Below are 15,504 nucleotides of genomic sequence, written 5' to 3'. Positions count from 1 at the left end.
CTCCCTCCCTCCCTCCCTCCTAGGTAAGTTAAAGAGCTGCACCTGAGCCAGCCACTGATTGATGCAGCACCACAGTCAAATAGTGGAGTGGAGTGGAGTAGGGGAACAGCAAACAGCCATTAAAGCAGCCAGCCGCCTACCCGCCACAATGGACCTACCTGTGTACACTAGGTGGATGTGATGGAATGTACTGTCGTCCCTACATTTCAAGAAGAAGTAAGAATTGCAGTTGCAACAAACCCTTGCTTGCCTACAAAGAGAGCAGCAATTTGGATTTGTTACTATGTTACCTGGAAGAATAACAAACTGTGCAAGGATGGAGGTTGTAGGAGCAAAGAGAAGTTGTCTGTAAAGTTGGTGGATGCCTATTTTCCATTTTGCAGTCCCTTGTCTCCCTCTTGTGGCCTCCTGGAGGCAAATAAATGTGCAAAAAAAAGACAGCCTGGCGGCCGGCTGTTGCAGTGTTGCCCTCTCAGGCAACACTGAGTGACTGACTGAGCCTCACAGTCTTATATAAAGTTCAGACGGAACTTTGCACGTGTCATAGTGGAGCCCTCAGGATTCCAGAGCCAGCTTTCTGACATCATAATGGGGCCTGCCTCAGAGATAAAAGCCTGGGCCCAGGCAGTGTTGTTCAGTGCTGCTCAGCAGGCAGCACAGGACTGGATTAAAGCTGATACAAGGTGTGAAGGAACAAGGGGTGGCTGTGGGCATGCACTTGCTGCCGCTGCCAGTGTTTATCTGCATGGCAGGAGGGCATTTGGGCGTTGCCAGGAAGGCGTTTTTATGTAGATTCCTCCTCTTTCAGCACTGCATTGTGGTGCAAGCAAAAGAAGCAAATCCTGTCTGGCTTCCTCTCCGGCCTTTATTCACCTCCCGCTTAGTAGCTGTAAATGTGTGTGAGCCTGCAGGGCCCCATGGAATTGCCTAGGAGTAGGCTGAATCGCTGCAAGGGGTGAACAGCAGTATGGGACAGGCTCGGGCAAGGCAAGGGCCGCTCGGGTTATCGCTTCTCGGCCTTTTGGCTAATCTCAAGGGGTTGGTCAGGAGGTCCGTCTGTGTGCTCGCCCTTGGCCTTGTGGCATCGCTGGTTTACCAGCTTAAGCCACCTGCTGCTTTAGGGGGTGAGCCAGGAGACAAAGAAGGCGATCATGGGCGTTCAGATCGTATATCCCAGGACCGGAGATCTCCGGGTCAAGTTTGGAATCCGCATCAATGCTACAGCTGGATTGGAGAATCGCTTTCCTCTTGGACGTCTGGTGGACGAAGTTATTTTTGGAGCTCTGAAGATCCCTCGCCCTGCCATCCTCTGCCTCCAGGAACATAAGGTGGGTCATTATACCCTTGTGCTTAATTCTAGGAGCGACTGCCTAAATTTCTACAACACTTTGAAGAAGAACCGCAACAATGCTGCTTTGGATGGTCTTGTTTTCACTCTCCTCTATGAAGATGGGAATGTCCCTTTGGTTGTCTTCATGTACAATCCCCATGTGCCAAGGTCGGACATTGAGGCCTTCCTCCTCCGCCATTGTGAGTCTGTGGTCTTTTCCAACAAGATCCTCAACGAGGCTGGAATCTGGAGTGGCAAGTACAAATTTATTGTTAATTTTAAGAGGGATCCAGAAGGGGTTGATGGGCTAAGCAGACCCCCCTTGAACTTTTCTATTGGCAGGGACAGGGGCTATCTTTTCTTCCCTAACCCCCCTCTCTTTTGCAAGAACTGCAAGATCTTTGGACACATACTGGAGTCCTGTAATCAAGGAAAAAGGTGTGGGAAATGCGGCCAGGTGGGCCATGAGTCAAAGGTTTGTACCAACCCCATCGTTTGCAACCTCTGTGCACAGACAGGACACGCCTTCAGGAATTGTCCTAAGCGTTCTTATGCAGATATGGCCAGACAGAGGCCTGCTGGGAGACCTGAAGATCCTGAGGTTGCTGGTCCAATTATCCAGGCAGAAAGTCCACTGTCTGAGGAAATTGCAGTTGCAGGTGCGGAGGGTGGAGTGATGGAAATATCACCTGTGGAAGAAGACCTTCCCCCTCTTTCTGATGAGCAAACCGGGCTGCAAGGTGAAGGTGAGGTTGAGACTTCAGTCTCCATAACCCCAGTGATTGTGTGGGAGGAGGCAGAGGAGGCTCATGAGGTGGCTGGAGAGCAGGGTGATTTTGCAACAGCTGTTGTGAGACCAGGTGAAGAGGAGTTTGGGATGGCTCCAAAAAGGCAGAGAACAAACTTTTCACCATCAAGTGAAGGAAGTGCGAGTCCACAGAGGGACGGCGTGTATCCTGTGACTAGTATTTCTTTTGACACTCCTTTTCTAGGGGATCTGGAAGGCTCTATCTTTGCGTTGGATTGCCAGCCTCAAGAAGGAAAAGGCTGAGGAAAAGATGGGCTTGTTGTTCAACGTTTTCATCTCCAGATTAAAACATGGCTGCCAAAATCACATGTCATGTCCTATCCCTGAATGTCAGGCTGATTAAATCTAGGCCTAGGAGAATTGCAGCACTAGATTTCCTTAAAAATCTAGGGGCTGATATTTTTTGCTTGCAAGAATGTGGCATCTCTGATGCATTAGATGAAAAAGAATGGCAATATGGCCAAAGTATATGGTCAGGCTCGGTTAAAAATAAAAATGATGGTGTGGGAATCTTATTGGGGAATAAGGATTATAAATTTGATAGTTATACTGTGGTGGAGGCGGGTAGATGCTTATCTGCAATTATAAGCTATAGAGGGTGGAAGGTCAGGGTAATAAATGTGTATGGGCCAACAAGTAAAGGGGATAGAGTAGAGTTGTTAGAAAAATTGAGTATTTTTTTGCCTGGTAGGATCCCTACTGTGTGGGTGGGGGACTTCAATTGTGTTACCGAAGGGGCTAAGATGGATGTGTCGGGTAAAATGTTAAATAATTTAATTAATGATTTTTCTTTTGTAGATGCATCTGAAATGTTTTTAGGTAAGCCGCCGCCCGCAACCTTTAGAGCAGAGGGGGGTGGGGTGACATCCAGGATTGACCGGGTGTTTTTCAAAAATTTGGTATGTAAATCTTTCCGCCAAGATGATGTGATGTTTACTGATCACGTGAGTATGAGTGCTTTTTTTGAGGGGAATACAAAATTAAAGTATGGTAAAGGGGTGTGGAAGCTGAATATCAGGTTGCTTGAAGATAAAAAAGTGATGGATGATTTTAAGCGTGCGTATGTGGGATGGAAGTGGAAAAAAAGAAATTTTGCGAATATGTTAGAATGGTGGGACTGGATGAAGGGTGAAGTTAGGAAATTCTTTAAAAAATGGGGATATAAAAAAGCTGCAATTCGTAGGAATAAATATAAAGAGCTGAATATGAGAATGGAGTGGTTGAGGAAGCTTAGTATGCTTGGGTATGATGTGGGTGACTTGCTTTGTGCGGTCAAAAGTGAGATTAAGAAAGAGATGGATGAGAGGGGGAAAGAAATCATATATAGATCTAAGATTGAACATCTGGAAAAGGATGAGAAGTGCACAAGATTTTTCTTCAAAAAGATGTGTGGGAAGAAGGATGATATGGATGTTGTTATGAATAGTGGGGGTGACTGTGTTTATGGGGAGGATGTGATGAATGAAGTGGAGTCGTTCTATCGCGAGCTGTATGGTGACAAATGGACTGATAGAGATTTGGTGAATGATACCATGAATAAATTAGAGAATGTGCTAGGGAAGGAGGATTCTGATATGTTATCAGAGGGAATTACAATGGATGAAGTTATGCAAGTGGTCAAGAGTGCTAGTAAAAATAAAACTCCAGGGAAGGACGGTATTCCTGTGGAATTGTATGTGCAAGCGTGGGACATAATGGGAGCAGACCTAGTGGAAGTGTGTCAGTTTATGTGGGACAATGGGATAATGAGTGAATCTATGAAAGAGGGTGTTGTTGTGTTAATACATAAAAAGGGTGATAAAAGGAATCTGGGTAATTGGAGACCTATCTCTTTGCTCAATAGTGATTACAAGTGCTATAGCAAAATTCTAGCAAATCGAATGCGTGAAGTGATCGGTCAGGTAGTGGGGGAGGATCAAGTGTGTGCGGTACCAAGTAGGCGTATGACTGACAACCTGTTGCTGTTAAAAGATTTGATTGGGGATTGCATGGACAGAAAGCAAAAGTGTATGGTGCTAGCTGTGGACTTTGAGAAGGCGTTTGACCGCGTGTCACATGAATTTATGTTTGGTGTGTTGAATAAAATGGGTTTTCATAGCAAGTTTGTGAGTGCAGTAAGATGCTTGTATGGAGGAGTGACGAGCGAATTTTTGGTGAATGGGTTTTTGAGTGGTAAAGTGAGAATTAAATCGGGAGTCAGACAAGGTTGTCCGATGTCCCCCGTTCTTTTTATTAGCGTAATTGAAGTTTTGTTGTGTATGTTTAGGAAAGAGAAGGTGATGAGGGGCTTGCTGATACCTGGTAGTGGAGGTAAGGTGGTGAAAACTCTAGCTTATATGGACGATGTGGTCATTGTGAGTGAGTCTCTAGCTAGTTTGACTAGGGCTAGATTGGTGTTAGATCTTTTCTGTAGTGCGTCCGCTTTTAGAGTGAACTGGAGTAAAAGCATTTTTAAGTGTTTTGGTGACAGTAATGTTAGAATGGATGGTGTAAAGTGTGAACAAGGCGCAATTAGGGTTTTGGGTATTTTATTCAATGAAAACTTAAAGGGGAACGAGAGTTGGGATGAATGTGGTATGAGGATTGAGCGAAAGTTGAATTTCTGGCGTATGCGTAGTTTGACGTTTTCTGGTAAAACCTTAATCATTAAGTCAGTTATTTTGCCAATCCTGCTCTTTTGTGCAGTGATTTTTCCCTTTTCAACCAGGAAAATAAAAAAAGCAGAGAAAATGGTTTTTACTTTTTTTTGGGGATGCAGGATGGAAAAGTTGAAGCGGGAGTATCTATATAAATTGTGCGAGCATGGTGGAATGAATTTCCCAAATATTGAGGTTCTCTTGGGGTTGAGTTATGTGAAGGTAGTGACGGTGTTGATTGAGCGGAATAACAAAACTGCGTATATGATGAGGTATTTGGCTGGATGGACGCTTTTCGGGTTAAATTGGGTGAAGAGGGATGCAAGAGTGCCTGTGGCATTTAAATGTCCTGTGTGGTACATGAAGATTGAATGGTTTGTGAGGAAGTATGATTTACTATCTGTACCTATGGTGGATTTCAAGAATAAGAATGGTGTGATGAAAAGAATGCGGGCGAATGAGCTTGCATGTAATATTGATGGGCTGCGGTCAGGTGAAGCGGATGCAGTATGGAAGAATTTGGATATTGTAGGGGTGTCAAATCGCCAACGGGATGTAGTGTGGATGTCATTACATAATATACTGCCTGTGAGACAAGTCCAAAAGCAGCGGGATCTCATTAGACATGAAGTGTGCCCTAGGGAGGGGTGTGGGGCTAGTGAGAGCATACGCCATCTAATATGGGATTGTGACTTCTCTTATGAAGTATGGAAGAGAGTAGGGGGTTTGTGTAAAGAGTTGGCAGGTGTAACATATGTGAATTGGAAGGTGGCAATGTTTGGGATGGGTGCATGTAGTAGAGCTAAAGATAGAATATTATGGTTAATAATGGTATGTGTGATGGAAAGTCTGTGGGATGTGAGGAATCTTTTGGTATTTAAAAGAAAGGTTGTGTCTGTAAATGATTGTGTTAAGATATTTTTGTCCCGGTTATATGTCAAATATTTATGGGATAAGCAGCGCGGTGGTGGCAATGTTGATTCCGAAGGGATTTGGAAATTCAAAAAGTGGAAAGCATTAATCCGCTATAAATAATGTTGTTTTGTCATCTGTTATTTCTGTAATGCATTGTCTTTCTTTTGGAATTAAATAAAAGAACAAATTTAAAGAGTAACCATAGAGATGATTGATATAAGCGATATCGTTTTTTTGATTATTCAGATTGAAAAACTTAAGTTTTCGCTTCGTATCTAACTGAATGGTTATTAAAAAAAAAAAAAAAAAAAAAAAAAAAAAAAAAAAAAAAAAAAAAAAAAAAAAAAAAAAAAATCTGTTCTTATCAGTTTAATATCTGATACGTCCCCTATCTGGGGACCATATATTAAATGGATTTTTAGAACAGGGAGATGGAAATAGAGCTTGCTCTGTCCACTCCACGCATTGACCTGGTATTGCAGTATTTCCAGGACCGGTGCACCCTTCCCTTATGTGTTGACTAAAATCAGATTCCAAAAGTGTTTTTTCTCTTTGCCATTGTTTCTGTCTTTCTGAAGGGATCTCCCCTTTTAATCCCATTATTTCAACACCTGTTGGACAATGCATTTGTACAGTCATGTGTGATAATGAGCTCATTTATTAAATGCAATTAATGAATACATTGCCACCTCTTGTTGTGTGTGTGTGTGTGTGTGTCTTCTGTGTTTCTGTGTTTCCGGCATTTCACATTGGAACAGCTCATTCACCTTCCTTGTCTTCTCTCCGCCCTCCCTCCCTCCCTCCCTCCTAGGTAAGTTAAAGAGCTGCACCTGAGCCAGCCACTGATTGATGCAGCACCACAGTCAAATAGTGGAGTGGAGTGGAGTAGGGGAACAGCAAACAGCCATTAAAGCAGCCAGCCGCCTACCCGCCACAATGGACCTACCTGTGTACACTAGGTGGATGTGATGGAATGTACTGTCGTCCCTACATTTCAAGAAGAAGTAAGAATTGCAGTTGCAACAAACCCTTGCTTGCCTACAAAGAGAGCAGCAATTTGGATTTGTTACTATGTTACCTGGAAGAATAACAAACTGTGCAAGGATGGAGGTTGTAGGAGCAAAGAGAAGTTGTCTGTAAAGTTGGTGGATGCCTATTTTCCATTTTGCAGTCCCTTGTCTCCCTCTTGTGGCCTCCTGGAGGCAAATAAATGTGCAAAAAAAAGACAGCCTGGCGGCCGGCTGTTGCAGTGTTGCCCTCTCAGGCAACACTGAGTGACTGACTGAGCCTCACAGTCTTATATAAAGTTCAGACGGAACTTTGCACGTGTCATAGTGGAGCCCTCAGGATTCCAGAGCCAGCTTTCTGACATCATAATGGGGCCTGCCTCAGAGATAAAAGCCTGGGCCCAGGCAGTGTTGTTCAGTGCTGCTCAGCAGGCAGCACAGGACTGGATTAAAGCTGATACAAGGTGTGAAGGAACAAGGGGTGGCTGTGGGCATGCACTTGCTGCCGCTGCCAGTGTTTATCTGCATGGCAGGAGGGCATTTGGGCGTTGCCAGGAAGGCGTTTTTATGTAGATTCCTCCTCTTTCAGCACTGCATTGTGGTGCAAGCAAAAGAAGCAAATCCTGTCTGGCTTCCTCTCCGGCCTTTATTCACCTCCCGCTTAGTAGCTGTAAATGTGTGTGAGCCTGCAGGGCCCCATGGAATTGCCTAGGAGTAGGCTGAATCGCTGCAAGGGGTGAACAGCAGTATGGGACAGGCTCGGGCAAGGCAAGGGCCGCTCGGGTTATCGCTTCTCGGCCTTTTGGCTAAGATCAAGTGTAGTATCTGTTCTTATCAGTCCTTGTAAGGATAGATAGCTCGGAGAACCACTGGGGGCTATAAACACTAGCTTAGCGATCCAAGAGCGTTCCAGACGAAGCCGGCGACGAACTGCGGAGAAGAACCAGCGAAGACGACGATCCAGAAGGGAGAAGCCGCCATCGGGGAAGAAGCTCCGGGAGATCGCTGCCGGGAAGAAGAAGGAGAACTGCGACAGAGACCTTCGGAGAAGAGCCGCTGCTGAAGGGGATCTTTGAAGAAGCTCGGCCGCAGAAGAAGCTCGACGAGGAACCGCTGCGGAAGAAATTTCGTGGAAGAACCTCGGCCAGCAAGGAGAAGATTTGCATAGCTCCGCCCCCTTTGGGAAAGAGCTATCGAAGATCCTCCCCAAGCGACAGGAACAGCTGGAAGAAGCCATGGCCTCAACCAGCAACCCTGCCACCCAGAAGGAGAAGGCTGATGGACCAGGTGAGCCGGCCCAGGCCAGGACATCTCCTCCTGAAGCCTCCTCAAGCCAACAGGCCACCAGGAAGCCGAACCAGGCTGCTCCAACCCTGGAGCCCTGGATGAAGCAGACGGTGGCCCTGAAGCTCAAGGAGGTGGACGGGAGAGTGCCGGACATGACGGAAGAAGTGTTCTGCCAGAAGATGCTCCTGGATCAGGGCTTCGCTAAGCCGGAGACCATCAGTATCCAGGCCTTCATGACCGGGATGTTCTTCGTGACCTTCGCTTCGATCAACATCTGCAGAAGGTACTGGGAGATGGTGAAAGCGGCGAGGCCTGAATCCCCTTTCTCTCGCTTTGTGGGCAACTGCCCTGTCCAAAGAGAGGAAAGGCGGGTGACGGTCTCAATGCGGAACCCACACACCCCCGGCAAAGACATCACCACGCTCCTGAAGCGGTTCTGCACAGTGGTGAGGGAACCCACCCACATCCTGAACGGACTCGGCTTCTGGACTGGCAAGTGGTCGGTAATCGTCCGACTGAACAAGGATTCGAGCGCGGAAGACGGCCTCCAGCACCTGCCCCAATCATTCTCGCTGGGCAACTCCTACGGCCTCATCTATTACCCGGACATGCCGCAGATCTGCAGGAGATGCAGCAAGAAGGGTCATTCGGTGAAGGACTGCAAGGAGGACGCCTGCAAGAACTGCCGGGTAACAGGACACGAGACCAAAGACTGCCCGAAACGGACAATGTGCAACCTCTGCGGACAAGCAGCCCACTCTTACAAGGACTGCCCGAAGAGGGATCGATCCTGGGCAACTGTAGCAGCGAAAGCTCCAGCCAGAGGGAACCCCGCCCCAGCCAGAGCTCCAGCGGCACAGAAGACCGGGAAAAAGAAGGATGGTAAGAAGACGACAGTCCCTCCCCCCCCTCTCCCGGCCCTCCCTCGCCCTACCCTTCCCACCCTCCCTCGCCCGGCCCTCCCCACCCCCCCGTCCCCAACCCCTGTCACCCCCACTGAGGCTCTCACCTTCTCCTACCCACCCATCTCAGTGGTCCTGTCACCTGCACCTCTCCCAACCCAGCCTCCCTTCTCCCCAGCTCCAGCAGCACTAACATCTTCCCCTCCAGCTGCTGGAGTCCTCTCCCTGGAGGATTTTCCCCCTCTTGTCTCCTCAGGTGCCATCCAGAGGAAGAGAAAGGTGAGGGACAGCCCAGCTGCTGAGTCCTCAAAGCGACAAGTCGTGGAAATCTGCGAAGATTCCCTTGCGCAGCAGGAGGAAATGGAGCAGATGGTGGAGGAACTCGTGTCTGAACCTGAGGTCATCGACTTCACAACAGACATCCAGGTGGCTACAATCCTGGAACAATTTTTGTCAGAGGGCCTGCTGGATCTTCCGGACCCGCCAGGCTCCAGAGAGGAGGATCCGCCCGACCGGACTGGTAACTAAGGTGTATCGTTTGCACTAACCTTCTTTATTCTCCCCCATGGCTGCTAAACTTAACATCTTTAGCCTCAATGTGAGGAGTGTTAGAGATAGGACTAGATGTCAGATGGTGCTAACTTTTCTTTCCAAGCAGTCGAGTGATGTATTTATGCTGCAGGAATGTACTCTCCCCTCTTCCAGGTCATACCATCATCTGGCCAGGCAGTGGACCCATGGCCCGTCCTACTGGTCTGGTGGGGGCGACTGTAAGTCTGCAGGGGTTGCCATCCTGATTAGGGGAAGCGTATTTACTGTTGACTCTGTCCAGGAGCTCGTCTGCGGCCGCTTGTTGGTCGTAGACGGTTCCTGGGCGGGAGAGCCGATTAGGCTCATCAACGTGTACGCTCCCCCTATGAAGGCTGAGCGCCTGGAACTATTCCAGACCCTGCGGACCCAGCTCGCCACCACTAGGGCAGTGGTGATGGCCGGGGACTTCAACTGCCCCATCGAAGAGGATGGACGAAGTTCCGGCACTTCAATCAAGCTGGATGTCAGTTCCAAACTGCTTATCGAGATGGTAACCGAAGCATCCTTGCAGGACGTTGTGGGCTCCATGGGGATCGGCTCTGTGAACTATTCATGGAGCCGACCCGATGGCTCACTTCGTTCTCGGATTGACTTTGTGTTCACCTCCCGGGCAGTCAAGCAGCATGGGCACTCCATGGTCCCCTGCTTCTTCTCTGACCACAGGGCCATTCTCTTCCAGGGTGCCATCGGCCACGGTTTTCCTCCCGGCCCTGGCTCCTGGAAGCTGAATTGTGTCCTGCTGGAAAGAGAGGAGGTACTGGCGGAACTTAGAGACGCCTATATTGTTTGGAGGAATGATAAAGTTTTCTTTGACAAAACCTGTGACTGGTGGGAATATGTTAAAGTTGAATTTCGTTGTTTCTTTCAGGCAAAAAGTCGTCAACAGGCGTGTGAGAGGAAGAGAGACTTCAGAGAGATGCAGCGTCAGCTGCGATCCCTGCAAGACCTCCTTCAATGCGGCTGGGACGTCAGGAAGGAGCTGGAGGAAGCCAAAAAGGGCCTGAAAAGGCACTTTGAGGAGGAATCCAAGCGAATTGTCTTTCGTTCCAAGGTGGAGAACCTGGAGAAGGGTGAGAAATGTAACTCGTTCTTTTTCAGGAAACTCCATGCCGGCCACACGCCCCTGAAGGAACTCCGAGATGAGACCGGAAACATGCATTCTGGGAAGAAGGAGGTGATGGGAGTCGTCACAGACTACTACCGAAGCCTCTACTCCCGGAAAACCACTGACCCCGAAGCCGCCGATAAATTCCTGTCAGGTATCACTAATCATCTTGATCCTGCAGGTACGGAGGCTATGGATGTACCCCTGACGGTGGAGGAACTGCTCTCTGCCGCTAAATCCTTCAGACCCGGCAGGACCCCGGGCAGTGATGGTCTCCCAGCAGAGCTCTATGTAGCGCTGGGGGACTTGATCTGTCCGGACCTGCTGGAGCTCTATGAGGAGATGGTGGTGGAGGGTAGAATGCCACCGTCCTTGAGAGAAGGCATGATCACGATCTTGTATAAGCGGAAGGGGGAGAGATGTGACCTGAAAAACTGGCGTCCCATCTCTCTCCTGAACGTGGACTACAAGATCCTCGCCAAAGTATTGACCAACAGACTGAAGGTTGTCATCGGACAGATCATCGGATCGGACCAAACCTGCGGCATTCCTGGCCGTAGGGTGGCCGACAGTCTTGCCCTGGTGAGGGACACGGTGCATTACATGCAAAGCCGCCGTACACACGCGGCCCTGGTCAGTCTGGATCAGGAGAAGGCTTTTGACCGGGTCTCTCACGAATTCATGGGTAAGGCTCTGCGTAGGCTGCGGCTTGGCAGGTTGTTCTGTTTGTATGTTAACCTGATGTATTGCGACATTTACAGCTCGGTGCTGGTGAACGGCTGGAAGACTGACCCCTTTCCTGTATCGTCGGGGGTTAGACAAGGCTGTCCTCTTTCACCTCTCCTTTTTGTTTGTGTTATAGAGCTCTTCGCAGAGGCTATCCGGCAGAATGGAGAGATCAGAGGGATCACCGCACCAGGTCCAGGACACTTCGAGGTCAAATGCTCGCTGTACATGGACGACGTGACCGTCTTCTGCGCTGACCAGAGTTCGGTGACTGCACTCGTCCAGACCTGCGAGGAGTTCGGACGCGCTTCAGGGGCAAAAGTCAACTGCGGGAAGTCGGAAGCCATGCTCTTCGGAAAGTGGTACCTGCCTTCTCCTGCCTCCTTCCCGTTTACTATCAAGCCGGACTTCATCAAAATTCTGGGAGTCTGGTTCGGTAAGGAAGGTGCAGCCCTAAAGTCGTGGGAAGAACGCTTGGCCAAAGTCAACCAAAGGATCGGACTGTGGAGCCTCAGACAACTCACTATTGAGGGCAAAGCAATGGTCCTGCGTAACGAAGTCTTGCCTGTGCTACAATACACTGCACAGGCATGGCCCCCTCTTGCCACCGTCTCGAGGGCCATTACCAGGACTGTGTTTCGCTTCATCTGGGGCTCGAAAATGGACAGAGTAAAGCGGACTGTTATGTACAAGGAGCCCCGCAAAGGTGGGAAGGGTATACCCGACATTCCCACTCTGCTGCGGATCGCTTTTGTATGTGACTGTGTTCGTAGGACTCTGAGGACAGCAAACGGCTCTGCGGGCAAGGCCATGTCCCGCTACTTCCTCCTTCCCCTCTGGCGAGGTTTTGGCTGGGACAAGTGGGACAGCTCCTTCCCTTACAACTGGCACGCTCCCTGGTTCTACGGAGATGTTGTCCGGTTTGTGAGGGAGCATCAACTGGAGGGTCTTAAGCCCGACTTGTGGAAACCTAAGACGATCCACAAGCACATCAGAGCAAAGGACCCACTGGAGTTTGTTCCAGGGCTTCATGCCGACACGTTGGAGACTGTTTGGACTAACGTGTCATCTGGCAGGTTGACCAACGGGCACAAGGACATTTCATGGATGGCCATCCAGGGAGGACTGCCTCTTAGGTCATTCATGCACGCCCGCAACCTGTGCAAGACCCGGTACTGCCCCAGGTGCCCCTTCACGGAGGAAACATCTTTGCACATTTTCTGGCAGTGCCCCTTTGCACAGGGTCTGTTGAAAGCCTTGGAACATGAACTCAAGGACTCAGTACCCAGGAACAGACTGTCGTACCGCTCGGTACTTTATGGACTATTTCCTGGGAATACCACGGATGGAGCAATCCAGGAAGCCTGGCGCCTTATGAACTGCTTTAAGGACGCTATATGGTTTGCAAGGAACCGTCTGATTTTGCGGAGAGAGAGTGTGTCCGTCCAGGACTGCCGCAGGCTGATCCACAGCCTGCTCAGAGACTATTCCACCTGGGACAGCCCGGACGTCGATGAGGAAGAGGACTGATACTCCCCTTCCCCCCACTCTCCCTTCTTGTGTGTTGTCTTTCAATAAAGCTTCGGGCCTGTGATTTCCCCCTTCCCTATCCCCTCCTACCCACTCCCCTACCCCATCACTTGTCTGTAATGCTTTGTTGTTTGGCTTTAGTGAATGCAAGAATGTTAGTGTAGCATGTGGTGTAATGTATAGCATAGGCTAGCCTGTACTGTGTATTATACCGTCATGTTATGTTTGACGACTGTTATTATTTATTATTTGCTGCTTCATGGCTTGCGCTGCGTCGCAGTAATGTTTGTATGATGACGATTGATTGTCAATAAAGCATTTTTCAATCAAAAAATCTGTTCTTATCAGTTTAATATCTGATACGTCCCCTATCTGGGGACCATATATTAAATGGATTTTTAGAACAGGGAGATGGAAATAGAGCTTGCTCTGTCCACTCCACGCATTGACCTGGTATTGCAGTATTTCCAGGACCGGTGCACCCTTCCCTTATGTGTTGACTAAAATCAGATTCCAAAAGTGTTTTTTCTCTTTGCCATTGTTTCTGTCTTTCTGAAGGGATCTCCCCTTTTAATCCCATTATTTCAACACCTGTTGGACAATGCATTTGTACAGTCATGTGTGATAATGAGCTCATTTATTAAATGCAATTAATGAATACATTGCCACCTCTTGTTGTGTGTGTGTGTGTGTGTGTCTTCTGTGTTTCTGTGTTTCCGGCATTTCACATTGGAACAGCTCATTCACCTTCCTTGTCTTCTCTCCGCCCTCCCTCCCTCCCTCCCTCCTAGGTAAGTTAAAGAGCTGCACCTGAGCCAGCCACTGATTGATGCAGCACCACAGTCAAATAGTGGAGTGGAGTGGAGTAGGGGAACAGCAAACAGCCATTAAAGCAGCCAGCCGCCTACCCGCCACAATGGACCTACCTGTGTACACTAGGTGGATGTGATGGAATGTACTGTCGTCCCTACATTTCAAGAAGAAGTAAGAATTGCAGTTGCAACAAACCCTTGCTTGCCTACAAAGAGAGCAGCAATTTGGATTTGTTACTATGTTACCTGGAAGAATAACAAACTGTGCAAGGATGGAGGTTGTAGGAGCAAAGAGAAGTTGTCTGTAAAGTTGGTGGATGCCTATTTTCCATTTTGCAGTCCCTTGTCTCCCTCTTGTGGCCTCCTGGAGGCAAATAAATGTGCAAAAAAAAGACAGCCTGGCGGCCGGCTGTTGCAGTGTTGCCCTCTCAGGCAACACTGAGTGACTGACTGAGCCTCACAGTCTTATATAAAGTTCAGACGGAACTTTGCACGTGTCATAGTGGAGCCCTCAGGATTCCAGAGCCAGCTTTCTGACATCATAATGGGGCCTGCCTCAGAGATAAAAGCCTGGGCCCAGGCAGTGTTGTTCAGTGCTGCTCAGCAGGCAGCACAGGACTGGATTAAAGCTGATACAAGGTGTGAAGGAACAAGGGGTGGCTGTGGGCATGCACTTGCTGCCGCTGCCAGTGTTTATCTGCATGGCAGGAGGGCATTTGGGCGTTGCCAGGAAGGCGTTTTTATGTAGATTCCTCCTCTTTCAGCACTGCATTGTGGTGCAAGCAAAAGAAGCAAATCCTGTCTGGCTTCCTCTCCGGCCTTTATTCACCTCCCGCTTAGTAGCTGTAAATGTGTGTGAGCCTGCAGGGCCCCATGGAATTGCCTAGGAGTAGGCTGAATCGCTGCAAGGGGTGAACAGCAGTATGGGACAGGCTCGGGCAAGGCAAGGGCCGCTCGGGTTATCGCTTCTCGGCCTTTTGGCTAAGATCAAGTGTAGTATCTGTTCTTATCAGTTTAATATCTGATACGTCCCCTATCTGGGGACCATATATTAAATGGATTTTTAGAACAGGGAGATGGAAATAGAGCTTGCTCTGTCCACTCCACGCATTGACCTGGTATTGCAGTATTTCCAGGACCGGTGCACCCTTCCCTTATGTGTTGACTAAAATCAGATTCCAAAAGTGTTTTTTCTCTTTGCCATTGTTTCTGTCTTTCTGAAGGGATCTCCCCTTTTAATCCCATTATTTCAACACCTGTTGGACAATGCATTTGTACAGTCATGTGTGATAATGAGCTCATTTATTAAATGCAATTAATGAATACATTGCCACCTCTTGTTGTGTGTGTGTGTGTGTGTGTCTTCTGTGTTTCTGTGTTTCCGGCATTTCACATTGGAACAGCTCATTCACCTTCCTTGTCTTCTCTCCGCCCTCCCTCCCTCCCTCCCTCCTAGGTAAGTTAAAGAGCTGCACCTGAGCCAGCCACTGATTGATGCAGCACCACAGTCAAATAGTGGAGTGGAGTGGAGTAGGGGAACAGCAAACAGCCATTAAAGCAGCCAGCCGCCTACCCGCCACAATGGACCTACCTGTGTACACTAGGTGGATGTGATGGAATGTACTGTCGTCCCTACATTTCAAGAAGAAGTAAGAATTGCAGTTGCAACAAACCCTTGCTTGCCTACAAAGAGAGCAGCAATTTGGATTTGTTACTATGTTACCTGGAAGAATAACAAACTGTGCAAGGATGGAGGTTGTAGGAGCAAAGAGAAGTTGTCTGTAAAGTTGGTGGATGCCTATTTTCCATTTTGCAGTCCCTTGTCTCCCTCTTGTGGCCTCCTGGAGGCAAATAA

At 48.6% G+C, this 15,504-nt stretch overlaps 1 non-coding gene and 3 pseudogenes across 1 annotated transcript; all 4 read left to right on the top strand.

Annotated features, from left to right (window-relative positions):
* Positions 1-6,025: 6,025 nt before the first annotated feature.
* LOC142708539 (U2 spliceosomal RNA) lies at positions 6,026-6,196 on the top strand (annotated as a pseudogene).
* Positions 6,197-7,482: 1,286 nt separating this feature from the next.
* Positions 7,483-7,584, top strand: LOC142708541 (U2 spliceosomal RNA; annotated as a pseudogene).
* Positions 7,585-13,149: 5,565 nt separating this feature from the next.
* LOC142708531 (U2 spliceosomal RNA) lies at positions 13,150-13,324 on the top strand (annotated as a pseudogene).
* A 1,286-nt stretch (positions 13,325-14,610) lies between these two features.
* LOC142708518 (U2 spliceosomal RNA) lies at positions 14,611-14,801 on the top strand. The gene has a single exon (XR_012868840.1). It is a non-coding gene; the product is annotated as a U2 spliceosomal RNA (small nuclear RNA).
* The last annotated feature ends 703 nt before the right edge of the window (positions 14,802-15,504 follow it).

The sequence above is a fragment of the Rhinoderma darwinii genome, unplaced genomic scaffold (genome assembly GCF_050947455.1).
Source record: "Rhinoderma darwinii isolate aRhiDar2 unplaced genomic scaffold, aRhiDar2.hap1 Scaffold_4006, whole genome shotgun sequence".
In the NCBI taxonomy this organism is placed as follows: Eukaryota; Metazoa; Chordata; class Amphibia; order Anura; family Rhinodermatidae; genus Rhinoderma; species Rhinoderma darwinii.
Note: the sequence above shows the minus strand (reverse complement) of the source record. Positions and strands in the feature narration are given on the sequence as shown.